The sequence below is a fragment of the Nematolebias whitei genome, chromosome 3, assembly GCF_014905685.2.
Source record: "Nematolebias whitei isolate Nwh7 chromosome 3, NemWhi1, whole genome shotgun sequence".
In the NCBI taxonomy this organism is placed as follows: Eukaryota; Metazoa; Chordata; class Actinopteri; order Cyprinodontiformes; family Rivulidae; genus Nematolebias; species Nematolebias whitei.
In genome coordinates, this window is record NC_056500.1 from 3,873,670 (window position 1) to 3,881,925 (window position 8,256).

At 41.3% G+C, this 8,256-nt stretch overlaps 1 protein-coding gene across 1 annotated transcript in view; it reads left to right on the top strand.

The window, feature by feature from the left end:
- LOC119430396 (ephrin-A2-like) overlaps positions 1 to 8,256 on the top strand; it is a 29,214-nt gene that overhangs the window by 7,547 nt on the left and 13,411 nt on the right. The window lies entirely within an intron of this gene.

Genomic DNA, 8,256 nt, shown 5'->3' on the forward strand with positions numbered 1-8,256 from the left:
GTTATCTTTGTCGTCCTCAATAAAATGCATTGTTTGTCTGAAATCTTCTCAACAAAGAAAAATAAACGCTGCTGCAGTCATTACTAATTAGACCTTCACCGTACGTGACTGACTGTTTAAACAATGAACAGGGAAGGTGTTTCTTTGTTTAATTTATATTTTTGTAACACTTAATAACTTTATGATGAATAGTGGAGGATAGAAAATGTGAACGCACGTTAGGACGACTGTTTCAAGACAGAGTTAAAACGGGTTTAAAAGTAGCTGTTTACTTAAATTCTTGGGGTGGACAAAGCAAAAAAAATTTCTGCGTATATATCTATTATCTGCATTAGCCCTCCCCTTTAAGATCGGTATTGGTGATAGCCAAAATTTCCACATCAGTCAGGCTCTAATAAAAACACATAGTCTTAATCGCTAAAGACGAACCCTCCTCTGGAAGAAGACTGGGCGTTTTGGGATTTTCTGGGTGCGTTGTTACAAAGTTCACATCAGATCTGTGCAGAAGTGTCAGAAAATAAAGCGACAAACGCTCTCGGTGTTCAGCCGAAGTTCAGACTCTTTAGTTAGCGCTGTCCGGCTGCAGTCGGAAAGCTAAAAACCGTTGAACTCGACAGGTCTGAACACCTTCAGATGTCCTAATACCATCTTTGTTGCGGTTTTCGGAGATTTGGGTAAACTCACGGTTTTGAACATCTGTCAGCGAAGGTGACGCAAAAAAACTAAACTGCAACAAAGTTGTGAAAACTGGAAGGAGAGAAGTAGGCGGAGCCACAAGAGTTCAATACCTTGGCCAGTTTTACAGATATTGAGGTAAATTTTAATTTGGTCAAATCTTACGTTTGTTCAAAGCTCTGGCATTCCTCAAGGAGTGCTGGGCCTTCTTACATATTATATTAAAACATTCAACTTGTGTCAGTTTAGAGTTTTATTGAAAACACCCAGACTTTTCGCTCCGTTTAAACCGTAATAAAAACATTTTATTTGTGTTAGCCCTCCTTTCCTTTAAAATCATCGAGTTCTTGTGGTCCGGACCTCGCCCGGCTGCTTCAGGCCACCTGAGCAGAAAAACCCTTATTTTATTTTTATTTGTTTGAGCGCGGTGCTGATTGTGTGAGAGTGGATCTGCTCGTTAATCTGTCAGCAGCCGGTCTCTTCTGCCCCGTTTGGAGAACCATTGTTGTCTCGGATCTGTCAGGAACTCTGACAAATCACCTTGACCCGTCCCCCCCCTCGCTCAAGACCTGGATCCAATCCACCTGACCTTCACAGACCTGCACAGATTAAACAGTAAATCACACCAAGGCATGCTGGGAGCTCTGATGTCATGCGTGTGAATACAAATGAAGATTTTCCTGGAAGCCTCTGTCCTGGTCTTAGTCCTGGTTTGGCACAGTTTTTAGCGCTGATGTGGTCCCATTTTGTTCCAGGTTTGGCTCAGACTTAGTCCTAGTTTTCGCCTGTATTAGTTTGTGTTTTAGCTCTGGTTTGGCGCCATATTTTATTCTTACTTTGAGCTAAAATTTCCCGTCACTTCAGTCCTCTTCGGCGCCAGTGTTTCCTGAAATCATCGGCCTGGTTGTCTCAGGGTTTTTGGACCTTTTAGTCTGAAAAGGTCCAGGTTTGGACTAATCTGTCCTGGTCTAACTGTTCTGTTTTGCTCCAGATTGCTTGGTCTTTGTCCGGCCCAGTGCAACTCTGACTCAGCATTCACGCTCTTTAGCTGTTTTTAGTTTCTTTCATGTTTTTGTCACCAACTACTTCAGCCCACGTTCAGCTGTTTCAACCAGTCGGGTTTTAAAACATTCAGGGAACGGGAGCTTTTTTGATTTATAGCTTTTCTACTTGAATGTTTTAAAATTTCAATGAAATTAATGCAAAGTTTAAATTTTAGCTCATATTAGCTGTTAGCTACAGTTTTGTGAATGTCAACTTTTTGCTAGTTTAGCTGTTTTTGGTTGACTTTTCTTGTTGCTCTACCTTAACTAAATTTAGCTTCTGGCCAGTGTTTGGCTAACTTTAACAATTAGCTCATGTTTTTGTAATTTTAAGTTTTAGCTACAGTTTTGCTAGTTTTAGCTTTCACTTACTGTGGTCCTAATTTAATATTTTTCCTATGATTTAGCTTATTTTAACTTATTGTTTCATGCACTTTTCTATGACCTAAGTTTAGCCACAGTTTGGCTAAGATAGTGTTTTTCTGATTTTAGCTACTCTTTTTTACTATTTTTTTTTACTTGATTTACCTTTGTTCCAGTTTCTTCAGCAAAATTTAGCACTCAATCAGCAGATGTTCAGCAGCTAATCAGCAGACTTTCAACTTGTCATTCAACAGATGTTCAGCAGTGATTCAGCTGTCATTAAGCCCTCTTTCAGCACTCATTCTGCAGATGGTCAGCAGTGAATCAGCAGTATTTCAGCTGTCATTCAGCACTCACTCAGCAGTCTTTCAGCCCTCAGTCAGCAGTGAATCAGATGTTGTTCAGCAGTTATTTAGCAGTGAATCAGCAGTTTTTCAGCTTTCTTTCAGCAAATGTTCAGTTGTCATTCAGCAGTTATTCAGCAGTTAATTAGCTGTCGTTCATCTTTCATTCAACAGTTGTTCAGGTATCATTCAGCAGTCATTCAGCTGTCGTTAATCCTTCATTCAGCAGTTATTTAGCTGTCATTAATCCTTCATTCAGCAGTCGTACAGCTGTCATTTAGCAGTTATTTAGCTGTTGTCAATTCTTCATTCAGCAGTCATTCAGCTGTCGTTAATCCTTCATTCAGCAGTTATTTAGCTGTCGTTAATCCTTCATTCAGCAGTTATTTAGCTGTTGTCAATCCTTCATTCAGCAGTCATTCAACTGTCGTTAATCCTTCATTCAGCAGTTATTTAGCCGTCGTTCATCCTTCATTCAGCAGTCATTCAGCAGTCATTCAGCTGTCGTTAATCCTTCATTCAGCAGTCATTCAACAGTTATTCAGCAGTCGTTCAGCCGTCAGCGGTCTCACTGAACGTCTGAGTATTAGTCTGGTCCTCGGGGTTTGGGTCAGTAGTTGTGCAGGTTTTGACCGGCGCGAGCTCGGCTCTGTACCGCCGTAGTTTCAGTCTTCGTTTGGTCTCACGTTCATGTTATTTAGTTTCTGCTCGACTCGGTTTGTTGAAACGTTTCGGCTCTCGTTTGGAGAACTTTGATTACTCTGAACGTCTCCTCCAGTAAATCCTGCGTCCAGTCGCTCGTCGTTCCTCGTTTGAGCCGTTCGTTCTCTCAGTTTTAGATTTGAGGATCTGTTGGTGAAGTTTTACTTTGCTTCAACCTCTTGTCTTTCACATTTATTGTATTTTGGAACTTGTCGTTCCTTCTTGCTTCAGTCCGAATTTGTGTTTTCTGGCGTTTCGGTGCTGGCAGATGTATTTTTCGCCATTACGGCCTGGAACTTAATTTCCTGACTTCTCCGTCGGTCTTTCAACCAATTAATCAGCTAATCTTTGTCCGTCTAAGCATGATGCTAATGCTGATGGAGGTGGTGACCCCGGTCACCCAGCCGGGACGGACGGAGCGCCTCGGTCCATTAGAGTGATGAGTAATGATGTGAGAACGGAGGGGACAGGGTTCAGTGAACGCATCGCCTCCTCTCGGAGCTGTTAGCGTCACCCGATCCTTCAGCTAACCGAGTTAGCATGCACTTTGCTAATGGTGTTAGAAAAGACAAAGAGGGCGAGGCGGAGGAGAGACGCATGTCTCCGTCCTCTCTCATCAACCGGATCGTTTTCATTCAGCAGGAAGCCGTTTCTTCGGTGCTGCAGCTGCTCTCATCCTCCAACCCCAAACTCAATCAGGACGGGAGTGATGCTGCGTTCAGGCCCGGTGGGAACAATCAGCGCTGCGATGCTGGTTTCTAAGGTGCTGCGATTGGAAGAGTTGATGTTAAGGTGCAAAATAACATGAAACGTGTATAAAGTTTGGGTTTTTTACATTTAAATGTAGATTTTTAGATTTTGAGTCGTTTTGATCAATGGGTGATCATGTAACTGCAAAGTCTCTCATGACCCATTGCTTTTCTGTAAAAATAATAATTTTAAGTGTGGATGTTTTTACTTGTTCCAAAGTAACACCACAGTGATCTCGAGATGTTTTCGTGGACAACACCTGAGACCAAATGAGAAACTCCTTAAACCGTCTTTTAACGAAGGAAGCAACAATTAAAGAAAAGGTTCTTGGAGAATTTTAAACTTTGCATTTAAAAGTTTTATTACAGTGCAGAGAATCTTTCTGCCTGTAGAAATCAAACAGAACCAGTTTGATTGAACAGGTTTTAATTTTGGTCCCAGTAAACAGGCTTGTCCCCCCCCCCCCTTAAATCTCACGTTTATCGGGACTTGAGCTGAATCTGAAACGAGCCATGATTAACCGGCTAATCAGGACCGACCAAAACAAACCAAATCAGCGAGAGCAAACCTCATTACCAAAAATCCAAATTGGTTCCGTTAATTGGACAAAACCGCCCCCCCCCCCCACCACCACCACCACAGCCTCTCCCGATCCCGTCCTCCTCCGTCCCGCTCGACTTTAGCTGCTGTTGTCTGTCGACGTGCGTGAATATTCAAATCGCCGTGATGTTTGATTAGTTTGTTTCTTAGAGATCAGTTGTTGCATCTGTCGGAGAGAGGGGGGTGTGTGTTCGGACTAAATTATGTAAATTACACCAACGACGCCACCGAGCAGCTGGGAGGACAGATCCTTAAAAACATCAACCTCTACGTTTCCCTGCTGAAGTTCAGACTCAAAAAAGAAGCTAATTGTACTTTGGCTGCTATACAATGTAAATGTATAGAAACTTTAGCACAAATGTCTGCTTACTACATGCAAACAGTTTCTTTAAAGTTCTGTTGCTCCGAGAACATCATTAGAAAGTTGTAAAAGTTTAGTAAAAAACTTGAAAAATTAAAGAAAATTTGGTTTACAGCCTGAACATGCATCAAGCCTAAGGACACTAATTTAGGATTTAATTTTATTGTAATTTAATGTGAAAAAAATCCAGTGATTTGATGTACAAAATGTAAATAAATGACATTAACGACACCGAATAAGACAGGCAGAAATACAAACTAAAAAGTCAACCTCAAACATTTTCTGTGAAAACTAGAAATCGTATTCGAGAAACTCCTGGACTGTTACAAAGAGTCTGATTGTTTTATTTGTTGATGTAAAAGGTTTCACAAGCTAATAAAACCATTCACTTGTAATTTTCAGGAGAAATATTTAATGGAAGTTTATCGGGAAAGTTTGGACGTTCACACTTTGTTCTTGGGGGAGTTGAGAGAAAACCATCAGTCCTTCAGCTGTGAGGGATAAACTGGGTGTAGGAAGACAAAATACCTACGTTTTAATGTACAAACTGTTAAGAAATGGCAGCACTAACTAAGATAGGCAGAAGTGCAGACTAAAAAGTAAGCCTCAAACTTAAGAGCCGCTGTGTGAAAACTATAAAATGAACTGGAGAATTCCTGAACTGTAAATGACAGAAGAGTCAAGTTAACGAGGACCTTCACTTACAACATTCAGGAGAAATAAATACAATGGAAGTCGATGTGCACTTTCTATGTTTTTTTTTTTTTGGTTGGGGGGGGGGGGGGGGGGTGAAAACCATCAGTCCTATAACAGTCAGAGAAAACCAGGTGAACAAAGACAAAAATACCTAAAAATACTTATGTTGTGACGTACAAACTGTACAAGTAAAAAATATTGCATTAATAAATCGTTAACTGTGATTGTGTAAAAACAGTTAAAGATCTTAAAACACCAGTCCAGTCGTGTAAAATCTAACTTTCCGTGACCCATTTCAACTTTTTAAACGGGCTTTTACCCACTTGCTTCGACTATCTCATTGTGAATTTTATCTGATCCAGCTGCTCGTTCTGATCCGTTTCAGGAGGAAGTGACCATCAGCGTCCTCAGAGTTGGTGATGTTCTTCTGGTCACAACTTTGTTCCGTCGTACTGAGGAGATAAAAAAAAAAAAAAGCCAAACTTAGGCTCTGAGTTCCAGTTTTAAGGTCAGAGTCTGATGAAACTGCGAGGGTCTCGTCTCCCTGCCGGTCTGCAGGGACCGACCTGCTGCCGGGAGCGCTCAGTTCGCCTCACAATGAGTCCCAGATGGGCGGAGTCTTGGCTCCAGCTCTGTGTGTGTTTTTCTGCTTCGGCCTCATTAGTTTCTGTCTCTTCGTCTCTCTGGAGTTCAACAGTTCAACTCGTCGCCAAACAAAGAAACTTGTTAAAAGGCGACAGTCTGAACGCAGAAACTCGACTTTAACTCTCGGATTCAAGAATTCAGCAGAAAATCTGCCCCGACGAGAAAAATCACCAATTCTAGTGTGAACACATAAAAACCGCTGAAAGAATCTGAAACTGAGCTGTCAGACTAAAAAAACAGACTCCAGCTAAAAGTTAATAACAACTGACCACTAGCTAGAAGCTAAAAGTGACTAAATAGTAGCTAAAAATTAAAGCTCAACAGATAGCTAAAGTATCAGTAGGACTAGTTTGAAACTAAAAGTAGCGGAGTAATACCAAAACAGTATCCAAATGTAGTAGAACAAAAACTAAAGGTGCAAAATGTAAGCTACAATGAGCTAAACGTTAGCTAAAAGGCTAGATAAGCTAAATGTAGCAGAATGGTAGCTTAAAATATAAAAAGGCTGGCTAAAAAATTTAATAGCTGAACGCTAAATGTAGCAGAATGGTAGCGTAAGATAAAAATAGCAAATTTATTGCTATAAGTTAAAAGTTGAAAACTAAAAGCTAACAAATTAGCTACAGTATTATGAGGCTAGCTATATAAGCTAAAAGCAGTCGATTGGTTGCTAAAAACAAAAGGATGGCTAAAAGCAGCTAATAGTATCAAAGGGCTGGCAAGAAACTATTATTAGCAAATGTTTGGCTCAAAGTAGCAAAAGGCTAGTTAAAAGTAGCATATTGGTAGCTACAAACTAAAAGCAGGAAAAGCCTAGCTAAAAGCTGCAGCATATTCGCAAAACAACAGCTAAAAGTAGCAGGACAGTAGATAAAGCAGCAAAAGATTAGTTAAGTGCCCAAAGGTTAAGTAGAATGGTAACACAACAGTAGCTAAAAGATTGGGTAAAAGCAGCTAAAAGTACCACAGGGCTTACCAGAAGCTAAAAGTAGCATTAGCAGACGAAAACAGCCTCGACGACGATGGCCGAGGCAGAGTGATAATGTTTTTACAAGCTTTCGTTAGTCTGTACTGTTAGCAAAATATCTCACAAGTCACTGAATGGATTGTAACAAAACTCTCAGAAAAGAAACTATTTGGACTAAAGATGGCCGCCACAGCCGACTGACAGAAAACACAAAAAATGTTTCAACCAGTTTTCTGGATCTGGAGAGATCATTTGGTGTGGTTGTAGCCGAGAGTCGTCCCCTACGTGCACTCCGAGTGCCGACTGTCGATCTGGAGCGATGTCTTATTTCTAGTTTAACAGTTTTAGCTGTAGCTCCTGACGTCTGCGTCTTTCGTCGCAAAAGCAGCCGAACTTCTACCCAAGTGAATCTGAGAGGCGGCGTGCAGGAAGTGGCTCCAGCTGTGAGTCACATCTCCCTTCTGTAAACAGCCGAACGTCTGATAAATGGTCAGCGCTGATTAATTTCTGCCTCCTGGGGGTTTGGAGGAAAACACACGCTCGGGCTGTGATCAATGGTTTCCATGTGTTCTGGAGGCTGCAGACCTGCGCACGTGAACGTGCAGGGATGAAACGGATTAAAGCGAAACGAAGGCTTCGTTTGATTCTCCTGCTGAACAATCAGCTGCTGTTGGGTCCGACGCTACATGATCGCCCGCCGCCTAAAGAAGGCGGGAGATGTTTACAGGTTCACAAAACAAAAACAGATGTTTCCATTCCCGTTTGCTGATGTTAGCCGTGGCGGCCATTTTAAAATAAGCTGTCTCCAGAAGTTGTAGTCTCATTAAAATACGTCCATGAGATATTTTGCTGACAGACAGAATAACCCGCTTTTCATGATGTGGAGAGAATTATTTATATTTATTTATTTATTTTTAAATTATCACTGTGAATTTTTGTTCTTTATCGTGATAAAACAACAAAATTATGTTCTTGTTCATTTTGCTGGGCGGTAGCTAAAGGGTGCAGATCGGTAGCTAAAGGCTGCAGAGCGGGAGCTAAAGGTTGTTGACCGGGAATTAAAGGCTGCAGAGCGGGAGCTAAAGGCTGCAGAGCTTGAGCTAAAGGCTG